Source organism: Lepidochelys kempii, chromosome 4, assembly GCF_965140265.1.
Source record: "Lepidochelys kempii isolate rLepKem1 chromosome 4, rLepKem1.hap2, whole genome shotgun sequence".
Classification (NCBI taxonomy): Eukaryota; Metazoa; Chordata; order Testudines; family Cheloniidae; genus Lepidochelys; species Lepidochelys kempii.
In genome coordinates, this window is record NC_133259.1 from 127,658,634 (window position 1) to 127,675,827 (window position 17,194).

Consider the following 17,194-nt stretch of genomic DNA (forward strand, 5'->3'; position numbering starts at 1 on the left):
CTGTGGCAAGAAAATCAAAAATGTGCTCAACTCCTTTACATAGAATAGTCTGACCAAGAGAGAACAACTAATGTAGTAGTTAACTTTACTCAAAGGTTAGATCATTTGTAGCTTTGATAGCAACTTACCAGATAATACAAATGTGGTTTTGTATATTTCTAACACACATTTCTTTTAAACTAGGCTGTGTGTTTTCTATAAAATATTGCTAAAAAAGGATGACTGAGTTTGTGTACTTTGGGATTGAGCTATGCAGGTACCAGATTCACACAGGATAATCTATATAGCCTTTGTATGTGAGAGAGCCTGGTTTTCTCTGAAATTGTTATCAATCCCTGGGTATAGGCAGTGCCCTGGGTGTCTGACAGTGTTCCTCTACATGTGTATGTTGTTTCTATTTATGTGTATCTGTACTGATTGCACTTGGCGTTCAGATGTAGCCCCTGTGTGCATATATTTTTCTAAAATACTGAAATATTACTGCGTTGGAGGGGAGCTAAAATTGGTAAAGCCTGTCTGTTATGTAAAATCTGTATACACATTAACTTTTGCACAGAGACTGCCCTGCACTGTTCCCCATTACTGCGAAGCATTAAGCCTGTCAGAGACGGGGAGAAGGAAGGTGACCATGATGGAGTAAAAAGAAAAGGAGTACTTGTGGCACCTTAGAGACTAACCAATTTATTAGAGCATAAGCTTTCGTGAGCTACAGCTCACTTCCTCAGCTGTAGCTCACGAAAGCTTATGCTCTAATAAATTGGTTAGTCTCTAAGGTGCCACAAGTACTCCTTTTCTTTTTGCGAATACAGACTAACACGGCTGTTACTCTGAAACCTGTCATGATGGAGTAGCGAGTCCTTGCAGGTCTGGCTGCAGAGTGTAATTAGCACCTTTCCTTTGTGTTTTATACAAACTAGGTTCCTGTGTTATGAAGAGGGCTGGAGCCTTGTGAACCAACACTGCTGCCCTGAAGGTCGGACAGAAACCAACTTTTTCATCAAGGAACTTTTCTTAGGAGTTTGGGACGGCTTAACATCTGCTGCTTGCAGTTCTATTGTTAATTTGTTAGGCAGCACAATCAAGATGATGTTTTTCTAATTTTTCAATGTATGTGTCTGTTGGTGACACAGCTGTAAATATACAAGTTAGTTTGTAAGTAGGCTTAAAGAAGTTTATCTATAAAATAGCATCTATAAACTGGTTCCGTTGGGTGTGTGCTATGGATGAGGTGTTGCGGGGTTGTTTGTGTTATATGCTTTGCTGCTGACAGAATTTTAAAAGAAATGTCAGAGTGTTTGCCTCTCTGTGTGTGTTCATGGGTTTATAAGTAAGTTAGACTGCACTATGTGAAAACGTGGACATTTTACCCAATTCCATCTACCTTGAGAATAGATAGATTTTTTTTTCTCAATTTTTTTCCCACTTGCATGACTATCAGTTTTAATAATGTCAGTTCTAGGAACATTACAAGTGCTTTTCCCATTCACTTTTACAAATCTACCAAAAAGGCATACGTTTATGAGCTTGCACATATTTTCTGCGTGGCTTTAAAATCAGATATGGCTTCTGTGAGGACATTAGAAAATACACGTAAGAGTTATTTGAAGGGCCACATCCCGCAGTACCTGCGGCCATGGTGCTAGGCACACATCCTGCTGTGTGGATGGTAAGTAAGGAGAGATGCCAGTTTGGAATGTTTGTGACTGCATCTTGTCTCTTTGGTTGCAAAAATAAAAAAATCATCCATGGAAATGGGATTGAATAATGAATATGAATAAAAGAATTAAGAAAAATGGAGCGATTTACTGCCTGTATTAGATTAACAGTTGAGCTATTTGGGGGGGAATATGGGCCAAAAGGGATGAACTGATTTTTTTAAGCACTTTACAAAAACAATATAAATACCTGCTGCAAATATAACTTATAATGTCTCTGCTCTGCTGTATTTCCTTGCCTTTTACACTTACTTCCTCTCTTTTCAGAGTAGCAGCCGTGTTAGTCTGTATTCGCAAAAAGAAAAGGAGGACTTGTGGCACCTTAGAGACTAACCAATTTATTTGAGCATGAGCTTTCGTGAACTACAGCTCACTTCATCGGATGCATTCATGAAAGCTTATGCTCAAATAAATTGGTTAGTCTCTAAGGTGCCACAAGGACTCCTTTTCTTTTTCCTCTCTTTTAATACTTTTTAAGGAAATTACATGTGCTATCAGCAATTCAGTTTGTTTTTAAATTAAAATTAAATTTTCTAACAAAAATGTTTAATAAAAATATACACCTCATAACAAATATATAACTCAGATTATTATGCCATATCACTATAAATACCTGCGACTTTTCTCTCCAGATATTCACATGCGAAAATGCAGTGGGGTATTTTAGTTCATATATAAATTTATGAATGTCCGTTTTTCCTCAACAATTCTCTCTGCACATTTTTTAAACACTGCTCTCTCAATATTCTATTTGATATTTTTTTATACTTTTAGCCGTGTTTTTTTATCACTTCTAAGGGTGCTGCTACTTATTAGTCATTGGTTTAAGAGTTCTGGGCTATCCACCCAAACCCATTAGCTTCCCTCCCTAGATAAGGGGAATCTTGCTATTAATGATCAGCTGGTGGAAGGGGGTATGTCATGCTGAAGAAGGCAAAGGGTTTAGGATACAACATCACATCCAACACAATGTCATGTGCAGCATGGCATGAGGTCTAGTGACGTCGTCACTCTTAGCCATCTATCTTATTTTGATATTTACTATGTGCATAGTACTCCTAGCAGAGTCCCATGACAGGTGTTGTTCTGTTAGACTATGTGAGCAAAGTACCCTTTTCCTGTTCGTACTGGAAACATGACACCTTGGACTTTCAATGGGATGGTTCTTGAGGTTGCTACTTTGAGCTGGGTCTGAGAAAAGAAACGGAAAATATCTGGGCACAAGGCTAGTTTCATCAAACGTCCTGTGTGGGTGGTTTCCTTATTTGTGTGTTTCCCAGGAAGAGTCTATGAGAAAGAAGGTGAAACTTGCTGCCAAAGTCCAGATGTTTGCAATATTTAAAGACAATGCGCTGCATTGATAAAAAGTAACGGTTACGCGTGTTATCAGCACTCAAACATTCGTAATTGCTACTAAGATACATACACGCGTGTCTCCAGACTAGATGTAGGGTTCTGGAGTTTTGTTGTCCAGCTCAGCCAGCACTACGGCCATTGTACCGAACGGAGATGAAAACCCTTTTTCTAAAAATCACAACGAAGCAACATTATATTATTCGGGCAAGTTTGTTAACATAGTGCCCCTTGTTACTACACTAGATCGGCATCAGTTTGGAAGATGGCAGAGAAGTAAATGCATGGCAATTCAGCCCTTAAATAACTGCATTCTGGACTAGTCGATGTTCCAGTGATTGAAAGCTCGAAATGTGAGGCCGTGCCAAGTCAAATGGTTGCTTCAATATTCAGATACCATGGTGATGGGCACAGCATAAGAACCTGAATAGACTAAAGGATGAAGCAGCAAGAACTATAGTGTTCCCTAAAAGGAAAATACCAAGTGTCCCTGCTGGTGTTTGCCCTTTTCATTTAACAAATCAACTTCATTTTAAAACCGACCAGTAATCTTCTGACATCAAGGCAGTTGCTCAATGAAGATTTCAATGAAATATCATTTAATATCCCTACCCTACAGACTTTCCCCACCCAGAGGAATGAGGGAGGACGTGTTTTTATGGGAGTGATTGACAAGTGTAGCAACTTTTCAGAAGTAATATACCTGTAGTATGGCCTGATCCTGAAGGGAACTGTTGAGTGCACTAAGCTCCTGTGGAAGTCACTGAGAGATGAGGAGAATCATGACTTCACAGTATTGGGCCAACAGAGGTGCTGAGCACCTGAAACTCTCACAAAGGTCAATAAGTCAAACCCTGAGGTACCAACTCAGCTTTCCTTCAGTCAACACAGAAGTAAATTTCCTTGGCTTAAGACAGGAACTCTAGACTTGGCCCAATGGAACCTGCCGGTGCTCAGCCCCTGTCAAGATTTGGCAAATTGACAATGCCCTGGTTGGTACAAAGGGTGTGATCCTGTGCTGACCACCTCCTGGAAGGCGATGAGCACCCTCAACTCTCATTGAAACCAGGGGCACTCAGCACCTTGCAGGATCAAGCCCCTTTATCGTTGTTAGGGAATGGAATAACGGTAATAGGGCCCAATCCTGTAAACTCTGACTACAGGCCATAGTACTGGCATCAAAGTCAATGGGAACTGAGGATGCTCAGCTCCTTTCAGGAGCTGACGTCAGAGGAACCACGGTAGCATCCACTACCCCAGTAGTACATATTTACAGGATTGAGCTCAGATGAACACAGATCTGTATGCCACGAACATATGGAACTTCTTAACAGCAAGAGTGCTGGGAGCTAGGCATCTGCGTCCAAAACCGTTTGTTGACAAATGTTCTCTGTGGCCTTGGACACATTTTTTAAACTCGGCGTTATTTTCTCCACCTATAAAATGGCGCTAATGATATTGATTTACCCCTCACCCAGGTTGCTCTGAGAAGTCATTGACATTTGCAAAATGCTCTGAACATTTGTTAGTGAAATAAAGGCTCAATATTCTTTTCTCGGGCCAGCAGTAGAGCAGAGAGTAGTTCAGAGATCTGCCCTAGTAGGTGTTTGATCACAGATGCTTTCTCTCTCTCAGTGCAAGTACTTGAGAATAGATATTATTATGTTACAGTCGTGCGCAAAGGCTGCAGTCAAGACTGGGGGCCCATTGTGCTTGTTGCTGTACAAAGTCCTCAGAAGATACGATCTAGGAGCAGCGTACCCTTTAAATGGTTCTTTCTGAATGCTGCACACTCTGCCTGTCAGCACAGAGAGCTCTGCAGATGCCTTTTGTGTTTTTATCCTTATTTTCTGAAATACGTTATGTCTTGCCGTGTCATCTCTGGTCACTTCTATAAGAAATCAACTGGTACAAACCCTGTGTTTAGTCAAAGTGTGATGGGGGGGGTTTACCTCACACAAGGCCTGAGGAAGTCAAAATGGCCAGGTAACGAACCCCGTGGCAGGCTGCCCCTGGAGGAGAGTCAGGCCTGATAAGTTCCAACTGACAATGATGCCCAGCTGGGCAGGTGCAGGCTGGGCCAATAGATAACCAGGAAGTGATGTGCAGGAGATGGCAATATGTGAAGGTCTGCAGTCACTTGCTGGGCTGAGTGGGGGACAGGTAGAAACCAGGGGGAGAATAGAAGCCTTGGTAGCCTGGCCTTGAAGGAAGGGTGTACCCAGAGGAGGGTGGAGAAGATGGAGCCAAAGTGGGAAGTAGCCTAGGGAAACAGCAGCAAGGTTTTGGATAGTGCAGACCTTGGTGGCTGGTTGTAGGGTCCCTGGGCTGGAATTCAGAGTAGTGGGTGGGCCCGGATTCCCTTTCCAGTCACTGGGGAAGCGGCATAGACTGGGCAGTGGAATGGGAGTCTGCCTGAGACAGATTGTCCAGTGGGACTTTGGTACCCCAGCAGGGGCGGGCTAGGTAGTGACCTCATAGGGCTGAATCATAAGGAGGGAGTTGCCTGAATGATGAAGCGGGAGTAACCTGACTCCAGAGACAATGCGAGACCATAGGGTGAGAAACCAAGAAGGGGGCATCAGACCTGAATGGAGCTAATCCTTAGAGCAGCCAGGAGGAGGCGCTGCCTAGCAGTGAATGAACCCCATGACATAAAGAGAATGACACGAAAGGGAGCTCTTCGTTTATGTTTGTTACCTGGATAAGATCACGAAGATCACCCATTTAAAACAGAACAAACACCTGCTGGCTTGCTCTTTGTAATAACACTTGCCTGATCTGTTTGCTTGCAGACCCAATATTACAAAGCTTAGTCTCCCGGGTTTGGGAGGACTGTCCGGGGGGCAGCTTGGACCATGTAGATATTGAAGTACCTGTTTGCACACACATGTCGGGTACTCAGCTAGCTGGGTGAGCCGTCTGACTGCTAACACTATCCTTATTGCTAACAAAGATAAAGGGGCCTCTGGCCTCAGTGGGAGTGGAGGGTACTCCCTGCTTTCACAACCTTGGAAATATCACTTCCTCTGCTCCCAGCCCCACCCCACCATGCCCCCTATGCTGGGGCCTGTAAAGAGCTCCTCACTTCCCGTGCAAGGGGAATTCTCCTCTGGCTGGATCTAGAGCTTTCAGAGCAGCTTTTCACTGCTCCAGCTGTTTTGTCCAGAGTCTGAGCCTGACACTACTTATTGGTCTCAGTTTTCTCATTGAGGTCAACGGCAGTAGTCATGTGAGTAAGGCTTTAAAGGCCTCGGCCTCCAAGCTTGCAAAAAATATATAAAAAGGTACTTTCACTCGCTTTGCAAATGCTTAGAATGTTCTCAGAAATATTCTTTCTGGCTGGGAACTTCCCAGTTTTTGGTCTGAGCCCAAAAATGAATTATGGGAAAGTTTGAATGCAATCCATTCAGCTGGTTTTGAATCTAGATGGGTGTGTGTTCTCCCGTTCTTCCATGGTTTCTCTTTCCCTACAAATAACGCCTTCCAAAATTTGGGTTTAAAAAAATACATGTAATGAAGACATCAGTTTTAATGCACATGCAGTAAAACTATCTATTACATATTTAGCTGTATTATATGTCTACTACAGGTTTAGTGTTGCTATTGCCTATGCATTAATTAAAGTACTTTTATGGTATGCAATATGATTTACTGTTCAACAAGTTGGTTGAAGAACAGAGTTCTCAGCTTCTTAGATTTGAATCTTCTCCTGGATTCCTGAATTAAAAAGAAAAAAAAAACCCAAACCAGTTAAACATATTACAGAGATTCATTGTTCAGGAAATAAGAAACTGCAACAGCACCCTGCTGGTATTAGCTCAGACACTCATAGTCTTTGACTTGAGCTCTGACTTGGTTTAGGTTTGGATCAGCCAGTTACTTTTGCTTTGGGCCCAGATTTTGCAGCAAATCTTGTGCATACAAATAGTCCTCACTCACGTGAGCAGTTCCAATGAAGTCAATGAGAAGAACAATTACTTATGTGAGTAATATTTTCAGGATCAAACACTTGTTTTGTATAATGTTATATTTATTCAGCAGTGTAAGGAAACTACTTCATTCTGTGCTCACAGTGACTCTGTTCACTACAGCATCGTACTGAGAGCTCATGTTGAGTTGTGTGTCCACTTTGGCCCCTGAATCCTTTCCAGGATACGGTCCCCTGGCATTTCTTCTTCCTAGATATATTAAATTGCATTTTGTTTGAATGTGCCCAGTTTACCAAGTGGTCCAGATCACCTCTGTATGGTTGCCCTGTCTTCATCATTATTTACCACTCCACTAATCTTTGTGTTATCTGCAAATTTTATCAGCAGTGAGTTTATATTTACTTTAATGTCATTTATGGAAATGTTGAATAGTGTTGGGCCTAGGACCAATCCCTAGTGAAAGGCCTGCTTCAGTGACGATTCCCCACTGATGACTACTTTTTGAGATCTGTCATTTAGTCAGTTCTTATTTAACGTGTTCATTTAATATTGTATAGTGCTAACATTTTAATCAGAATGTCGAGAGGTACTAAGTGCCTTACAAAAGTCTAAGTATATTACAGCTGTGAAGTTACCTTTATCAACCAAACTTGTATTCTCATCAAAGAATGAAATTGGGTTTGTCTGACAAGACCCATTTTCAATAAAACCAGGTGACCAGCATTAATTATATTCCTATCCTTTAGCTCTTTATCAATTGAATCATGTATGAATACTTTGCCTGCAAAATATTTCATTTACCAAACACTGTGTTGTCTTGTTGAAAACCATGTTGTCAGTAAACAAAAAAAGTGGCTAATGATTTCAATAAAAAATTTGGTCTAAAAATCAAATGAATTTTTTTGCATAAAATGGAAAATGTAGATAATGGCGACAGTTTTCCATGAAACATATTGTTTTAAACATCTGCTTTTTTTTGACAAAAAGGTGTTTAATGCAAAAAATTTCAACAAGTTTAATTTACATCTAACAGATACAGTTGACTGTGGAATCTTAATCTGGCCCCCTTGTGTGTGTATGTTACAGTGGTCTTTAATTACATGATCATTTATTATTTTTTCCACGGGACCCCCGCCTCATTCAGTGCAAGGGATGGACAATGTTCAGGGGACGAGGAACTGTCCAATATTTCTTTTTAACCTCCTCATTCAGTGTGTGGCCCCAGACCTTATTTACTGCATGCCATCAAACTCTGGACAGAATAAGGGATAATGAAATTTTCTATGTTGCTCATCACCATAGTACCTGAGCCTTACAAACATTAGTAAATTTATCCTCAGCCCTGGGGAAGTGTTGTTAGCCCCACATCCATGAAATAGGGATGAGATACAGAGAGCCCACATGGGCAGCTCTCCCCCCTCACTTCTCCATGGCTTCTCCCAGCTGGGACCCCCGCAAGGATCCAAAGAGCAGCAAAGTCCCTGAACTCCTACTGGGAATGGGGAGGGAGGAGAGGAAAGTGACCAGGCATCACTGGGTGAAAGCTTAGGTTATGCCCACACTTATCAACTAAAAATGATGTAGTATTGACACCAGCTTTGGAAAGCAAAGTGCATTGGGCCAGATTCTGATTACAATTACACTGGTGTGTATCTAGAGTAGCTCAAATGATTATACTGGGGCAGAATCTGCTGTATTTGTTCTGATTTTTGGTTCCTCCATTTGGCTAGATGTCCATGCTAGGCATCCTAAATTTCCAATACTAGTTAGTGTTCTAAAAGGAAATAGTGCCATGGTTTAATAGTCACGAGAAAACATACTGAAAAAACACAAAGGAAATGAGTCTGGTCAGCTTCTCTCGGTATTGCATGTCCTCAAAGGCAGTGTGGATGAACAACAGCAATCTTGCTGAGTTGACCCAAGATGTTACCGGTGTTGGTTTCATCTGTGCATCCGCGATATGGTCCTATGCTGGCAAGCTCTTTGCAAAAACTATATTATCCAGGACTGATGACCTGTGTTATGAAATCCACCGAGAAAGTCCCGTGACCCTACTGATAGTTTTGTAAATCTTGTGGTTTTTCTTCTGTTAATAACTGGTTTCCATCCTCCAAAATAGGAGCAGAGAACCTACTGTTATGTACAAGTCTTTGCCTTTCTGCACCTGGCTTATTACTCAGAGGGAGAGGATGAAATTCTGGGATGTCTTGTGTTGCTCAGCAACAGTCCCCAAGACCTAAAGGACACTGCTTCTCAACATAGTTCATTTTCTTGGCTGTTATTGGTTTCCATTTCCTTGAACGTTGACAGATCTCAGGCCATAGTTACATGAGAGGCATTTTTTCCGTTTGACGTTATGATCAGACACCCATTTTCCAGTTCACGCTGGGAAAAGAGCATCTTTGACCTTTGAGGTAGCATGCAGTTGTTATTGTGGCTGAGAGAGATTGGAGAGCTGATTACAAGAAAAGAAACTGAAAATGTCTATAGCAGTTGGGCTAATTCCATTAGGCATGAAAGGATGTTAATAGTGTGCATCTTGTTTTGTTTAATTAGTCTTGTAGCTCTAGTGCTAGAAGTCTGAACGGAAATGCAGAAGGTCCATAGATCAAACCCTCTTGATGATGAGGAGACTGATAGTTACAGACCATAGATCTTGTTTCTTTTGAAAATAAAACCAAGGATTTTACATACCAAAAATTATGTGAAATAAATGTATTCAAGTTGCTGAGTCAAATACTCAAAAGTTAAGAAATACCAGATGTAGAGTTGCTTTGCAACCTTAATTCAGCCCCCTTGTGTATTTATGTTTATAGTCGCATACTTTTAGACTTTAAGTATATGATCAAAGCCCTGGCTGGGATGATTTAGTTGGTGTTGGTCCTGCTTTGAGCAGGGGATTGGACGAGATGACCTCCTGAGGTCTCTTCCAACCCTTATCTTCTATGATTCTATGATCACATACTAGCTTTTCCACAGTAACTCTGGTTCATTCAATGCACAGGATGGACCTCACCTGGGGATGAATCAGAGTTATGTAGTGAAGGTGGCTGTTGTCTGTAGGACCCCTGCCTCATTTGTGAGTATTGCAGAAGGGGGAAGGTGTGAAGTAAATGAGGCACGACACTGCAGGAAGTGAAAGGATAGTCTCATAATTAAGGAAGTTGGATGCTGCCCTGGAGAACTGGATTCTATCCCTGCCTCTGCGATAGAGTGCCCATGTGATGCTGGGCAAGTCACTTAAAACAAAATGTTCACAGCTGGCAACTAATTATGTGTTCTTCTGGCTGCCTGCTTTGAGACACCGGAGATCTGATTTGCAGACGCGCTGAGTGCTCGTGTCTGCAAGTGAAGTCAACTGGAGCTGTGCTTTGAACATGTACCGTACTATTAAATTGCTACATACTCTGGAAAATCAGGTCTTAGGTCATCTCAAATTGGGCACCCAAAATTAGTGGAGGCTTTGACAATTTTAACCTTACTCGCTCCCTGTCCAGTTTCCCCACTGTAAAATGGAATTAATAACACTATCTCTGCTCACAGGGGTGTGGTGCGGAAAAATTCACAGTCTTCGTGAAGCACTAAGGTACTACGACAAGAGCACCAACAAAATGCCTTGGAGCAAATTAATAATTTTGCATTCAGAGCAGCCTTCGGATGGTATGGCAGTCAATTAGCCCTGGACCTCACACTGAATGAGGAGAGAAAAAGAAATAATAAAAATGACCCATGCACTGAAAGTGGCAGGGGTCTTATGAAAAACCATTGTGATCATGTAATTAATGTCTGTATCATCATGCACATGTCCAAGGGGAGAGAATTATAGTTGTGCAGCCAATCTTAATTTGGGCATTTCCTAATCTGGGCATTTTAGAGCTTGACTTTGTTACAAATTACACATTGTAGGACATGCACACAACTGCTGCGAATTATACCTGGTAGGACACGCACACAAGTGCTGCGAATTATACCTGATAGGACACGCACACCAATGCTGCGAATTATACCTGATAGGACATGCACAGTTCGAATCTAGGCTGAGGTACAGAAAAAAAGTCCACAACTGCAGAGTTCCCAAAAAACACTAAATTTATTACGCTCGAGTGTGGTGCCCCCCTGCTAGCCAGGAGGGGACCCTGAATGCAGATTATACAAAGGTTATATACCTTTTAGCAAAGCATGTTGCCCTCGTGCATCGGAAACCTTAGCCAATAAACAAACCCTTGTCTTATCTACCACCTATCCCTGCTTGGTGCATTCCTCGTGCTATACCAGTATGTTAATTACACAGCATGGTCCTAAAGCCATGCATCAGTAACTTTTATTATCAGGATGGGAGGCCTCACATCAAGGCCAAGAGACAGGGAGTTAGAGACTGAGAAAAACCAGATACTGGGAGTCAAGGCAGGCTGGAGACAAGGAGGAGGATTTTCACAGGGATTCAGTATTTAAGGATTACTCCTCCTGGTGTATGATGTGCTGGCATTTAAACAATGGTGGGCCCCAAACCAAAATGGAGTCACATGTGCTAACTTTTCCTTAACAACTTTGAAACCTCAATAATGTTATTTTAATGTAGTTTTGCTAATGTAATTTCAAAAATAAAACGGCTCTGGCTGGGCAGTCACAGGGGCAGGGCTGGGCAGTGGATAAAGTGACATGATTAGTGTTGTTTTCTTATAGAGCTTAGCAAACCAAAATCCTTTCATCAGCTGCCTTTAAACACATTTTGGAGGCAGCTCCCTTGCACCGAACCAACATAATAGAAGAGACAGTTTCTAAGAACGCAAGAAGTGGCAGATTCAGATGTAGCAGCAGCTGCTGTGTGGTGTGTCCTACATAGTGCTGACCACATTAAAATATAAAGGCAGGTGTGCAGCACACACTGATATTGTAGGTAATAGCTGGAAAGGCATAACTGGTTACCAGCTTACCCCGAGAAGCCCTTCCTGGTGCAAGTCCTTCAAAGGTAAGTATTGCTGTACGGTAGCTGAAAAAAAATTGTATTTGTTATTGTTTAGATTTGGTCCCTGTCTGTATAAACGACTCACCTGTTGCACCGATGCAGCCATTAACTGTCACAAAAGCCCCAGGCACGCGTGGTAGATGTCTGTGGTTAGATTGTGGTTCCTTTGTGATCGCAGCAGAGCAAAATGGAGGATTTGAGAAAGTCAAGTGAATTCTAAACCCACGAGACACTGCGCACAACAGTATCAACAAAACCCAGTGTTACTGAAGGAAAGGAGAATGGCTCTTCGTACACTGTAACCCCACTTGGAGAAAACAAATGGATCAGTTATGTAACTTTCTTAGCTGGAGAACATAGCTAGTTCAGTTGGTTATTGTGTGGTGCTTTGGATGGCAAACACAGAGTGTATGGACCTGACCCTGAAGTCCTTAGGCAAAATTCCAATTGAAACGAATGAGAGTTTTGCTTAAATAAGGACTTGGGCCGTGTATTTGAAGGCAGGGTTGAGCCCTATATTTTAAGGTCCCATGAACCACTCTGTTGCCGGCACAGTGTGCCTGAGGCGAGCAACAGCAGGGGTTCGTTGCCCGGTATGCGTCACCCATAATCACAACGGGGTGGAGAAGTAGAAAAGTTTATTTGGAATTCCAAAGAAAGGTACAGGGAGAGAAATCTCAAATCCTGCACATCAGAGCAGGTCATTACACACACTTTTATATTCCTTAATGCTACTGCACTACACATCAGCCAATCAAAGCTTTGCACAAATACTTTGCCTTCTTTATATGGGTTACAACAATGTTTATTTCCTGCAACCTCTAACAAGCATTCCTAGCAACTTAAACAACCAGCACATTCTGTCTGGCCTTAAAGATGTCTTCTCCTGTTATCTTTAACATGGCGTCAGCAAACCTTACACTGTAAGGCATTATCTGCGGCTGCAACATTGTTTTAAGAGCAAAAGAGCTTACTCAAACCAGCCAGGCCTGAGTTCCATTAAGGGGGGTTGAAAAGAAGCCCTTAGGCCTAGAGCAGGGAGACTTCCTCGACCCTTATGGCCTTCCATCCCCTCGACTTAACTAGTGGCCATGCCCTGGGGTCCTCAACAACTCCATTTGGCCTATGGAGTGGCAACTGTGAATAGTTAGGTGTGAATTTCTCCATCAAGATGAAATGGAAGAGAATATTTTGAATGAAGCAATAAATGGTCTTTAATGTGGGGAGCATCTGGTGTTCATGGACCCAGATCTTTGTTGTGCTGTGTCAGAGAACTTTGTTCCTCAAAATATTTTTTGCAATTTCTTTGGGTTTCAAGTGACGGTTGTCAGAACTACATGCTGTGTGTAATAGCATCTTCTTGTGCCCCGCACTTTAGCTCGGTGGGTTTTTGTGGGTGTGCATTCCTATGCAGCAAATGTTGAGAGAGTGGGGGAGAGCGAGCTTAATTGTTAGAAACTCATTAATTCACACGGTTAGTGGGGAGACCAACTGTGAATGACTTAATGTTGCAAACTATTGTTAAAGTGTACATGTGCAATACAAAAGGACAATGTATCACAAAATGCTTTGTTCATTCAGGGCCTGATCTAAAATCTGCTGGCTCCCATTGGCTTCAATGTGGCTTGGATCAAACCCAACAATAGTTTAGTATAATAACTCTTCATAATGCACTAGCTGAACATATGGTAGCATAAATATAATGAAAGCCTAGTAGTATGAAACCTCACATCAACATCTGCTGTTGAAGCATGGCTGGGAGGTAGAAGGGGTTCACCTGGGGAATAGGACGCGTGCAGTGGCGTGAAATGGGACAGTGACGTTCTACTGGATGTTATTGCTAAAACAATTACAAGGGCCAGGTAAAGGGGGAGTGTGTGAAATCACAGATGGAGCCTATCATGCCTGTACTCCATCACCTCCTGTGGCTTCCAATTCCTCAACATAAAGGCTGCAAGAAGATGGAGTGCTTCAAATAGAAGACAAATAGTGAGACTCCTGCATAAGGGAGATTGATTCTGAGCTTTCTTCTTTAGATAACACTTTGTGAGGAGAAGTGTTGCAGAGAGGAGAAACTAGACTGAATTGGGCCTGTTCTAAATGGTGCCAGATCAGATTTGGGAACCTACAATCTCTGCTCACATAAAAAGTTTTGTATTTACTCCCTTAAAAAAGGAGCAGGGCAGTTCTGCTGCCTTTGAAATCAATGGCAAAACTCCCATTGATTTCCCATGCCACTGATGGATGCTGTTCCTCTTTTCGTTTTATTATTCAAGGGCTCAGTCCTGTGAGCTGCAGAAAATCTCCAGGAGATGCCCAGCCCCTGGCAGGATCAGGCCCCAAGCGTTTCGATTTCTGAGTGATACCTGAAAAACGATACTTTTCAAGGCATTTTGTAGATGCCACTACAAATCAAGCTGGCATTCAGCAAAAATGGCCAGATCCTGGGACGTGCTCAGTCACAACGTGCGTCCGAGTCCATGGGAACTACAGGTGCTCCGCACCATCATCAGGATTTAGCCTAATGTTTATGTTAAAAAAAAAAGCAGTCCTGACAGGAGGTCTCCATGCACCTGGCTGTGATCCAGGAGCTGCTGCACTCTGTGCAGCATCTGCTTGCTTATGGCATGAACAAGAAGCCACTGAGCCGGCGCTGCTGACCTCGCCCTGAAACTACCAGCCGTGCTTGAGGAATGCAGGCAGCCCAGGTAGCAATGATGGGAAAATACCCTGCCTGGTTAGTGGTGAGTCATCTGAGTAGTTAGTGAGTCTCCTTGGAGAAAACGCTGAAAAACTGTGTCGGATTTTAAACAGCATCAGGAGGTTCTAGTTTGACTCAGGCTATGCTGGCACTGCAGCCTATGTTGGCATAACTTATGTCGCTCAGGGGTGTGACTAAACCCCCCCCCCCCCGGAGTGACACGCGTTACACTGACACAAGCGTTTGTGTAGACGTGCTGCAGTGGCACAGGGGGACCGGTATAGCTGCTCCTCTGCAGTTGTCTCCGTGTAGACGTGGCCTGGGAGCTGGCTTGTCGGAGCCAGTTCTCTTCTCAGACCCGGCTGCAACAATGCAGTGGGACTGCACTGCCGTTTGCCCATGAACCGCCCTCCAGCTCAGCCTCAGGTGTTGAGGGCCTGTGACGTGCTGTGCACCACCTGCATTACATTGCCTTCCTTCAACTTCAGCGCTTCCCAGGGACAGACCCATCCGTTAACAGACCCTTTAGCAGTGTCGGTTAGCGAGACCGGTGCCTCAGCGGCTTTCTCGGCCGTCCTGCTGTACTTCCGATGAAGCGTGTCAATAAAGATTTAGGCCAAGCTTTTCAAAGTGACTAGGAATTTTTTGGATGTCTGACTTGCAATGCCTTAAAAGAGCCTAATTTGCAGAGGGTGGATTCTCTGCACTTTCTAATAATCAGGGCCCCTTAAGGTGTCTCAGGTTGGACACCCAAAATCACTGGGCTCTTTAGAAAGTCTCCACCTTAAATTGGATGTAAAAGTAGGACTGTTTATGTTAACTAAATACTAATGTATTTAAAAAAAAGGAGTACTTGTGGCACCTTAGAGACTAACCAATTTATTTGAGCATAAGCTTTCACGAAAGCTTATGCTCAAATAAATTGGTTAGTCTCTAAGGTGCCACAAGTACTCCTTTTCTTTTTGCAAATACAGACTAACACGGCTGTTACTTTGAAACCTGTCGTAATGTATTTAAATACTGCTCGTCACCCTGCTAAAAGATACCTATTGCAGAGCTTTGACACTGCAATCCCTCAGCAGTGGCTCCTATTTCAATATCGTCCATAACAACTGCAACTCAGCTGCAACCCTTCTGAGTCAATAAAAAAATATTGCAAAGTATTAGGGCCTGATCCCAAACACAGCGTGGATACAGGGTTTACTAGTGCATGTATTTCCAATGGGCTAACTCATGGTAGGAAGCAGGAAAGGTGGCAGTCAGTGGTTTTCAGGATCAGTCCCTTAGATTGTAAAGTCCCAGGGACTTTTCTTTTAAGCCTTGGCTGTAAAGTAACCTATTGTGGTGCTTTAAAAAGAAGAATAAATACAATGCCAGTTAATTATGTCAAACATTTATTGGGCTTTTAGCGATACTGTGATGAGTTATTCAGCTTCAGTAAATATGCTCTTTGGCAAATTGGCATTTATTTAACACAGAACTGGTGCTCACATACTATGGTGATCAGCACTATGGGAATCCCTGAGCTAGTGAGATGATGGCTAGGTCTATCCAATACACTCAGAAGAAAGTGAAATATCTTACGTAGGTTTTTCCCTACCAACAATACAAGTATGAGTCTTTCCTTTCCACCCACAATGTGGAAATGAGGTTTACTGGCTCACTTTCTGTTTGACTAAATGCAAGTTAAAACATCGGAGGCTACTGCCTGCATTGAAGAAGAATTACCCTATGCACAGCTCTGGGGATTACTTCCTGAAAAAAACAACCCACCCACTATGTGTAAGAAGTAAGTATGGAAGTTATTGTGCTTACTTCATTGAGGAGGCGGTTGGTGGTGATGGTGTGTGGAGGAGAGAACCACCAAGTTCTAATAGGCCAGAAGAGTATTGCTAACAGGTTTGGAGAGTAGAATCCACGGGCACATGTGAAACTAGAGACCATTTCCGGAGGGAGGCAGTGTAGCTTAGTAAACAGGAGGGCACTAAACTAGCAGGCAGGAAACATGGGTTCTATTTTGGGCTCTGCTATTAACCTTCAGTGTGACCTGCCCTCTGTGTCTGTCTTGTCTATTAGACTGTAAGCTTTTCAGGGCAGGGATTCTGTCTTAAGCCTGGTCTACACCATTTTTATTCCACTTTAAATTTCTCATTTAGGGATGTGATTTGTGACAGAGAGAGTAAATACCCTGCATTTACAGGGGTACTCTGTACCGGTATAAGCACCTTCCTGCCAGTATCATTGCGTCCACACTAAGGGGTTGGACCACTTTAACTAGACCAGTTTGGACCTTATCTAATTAAAATGGTAGAAAACTGTGTTTAGACAAGCTCTTGCTATATTGTTATAGTGTCAAATAGCCTGGGACCCCAATCTCCGCTTGGGGCACGTGGTGCTACAGTAATACCAATAGGAATTTATTCTCTGAGCAACATCAGGTGAAAGATGGTCCTAGTCCTAGATTGGTAAAGACTTTTTATAACAACACTCTTGGTCATGAAGTACATAGAACTCAGCAAATAATTTT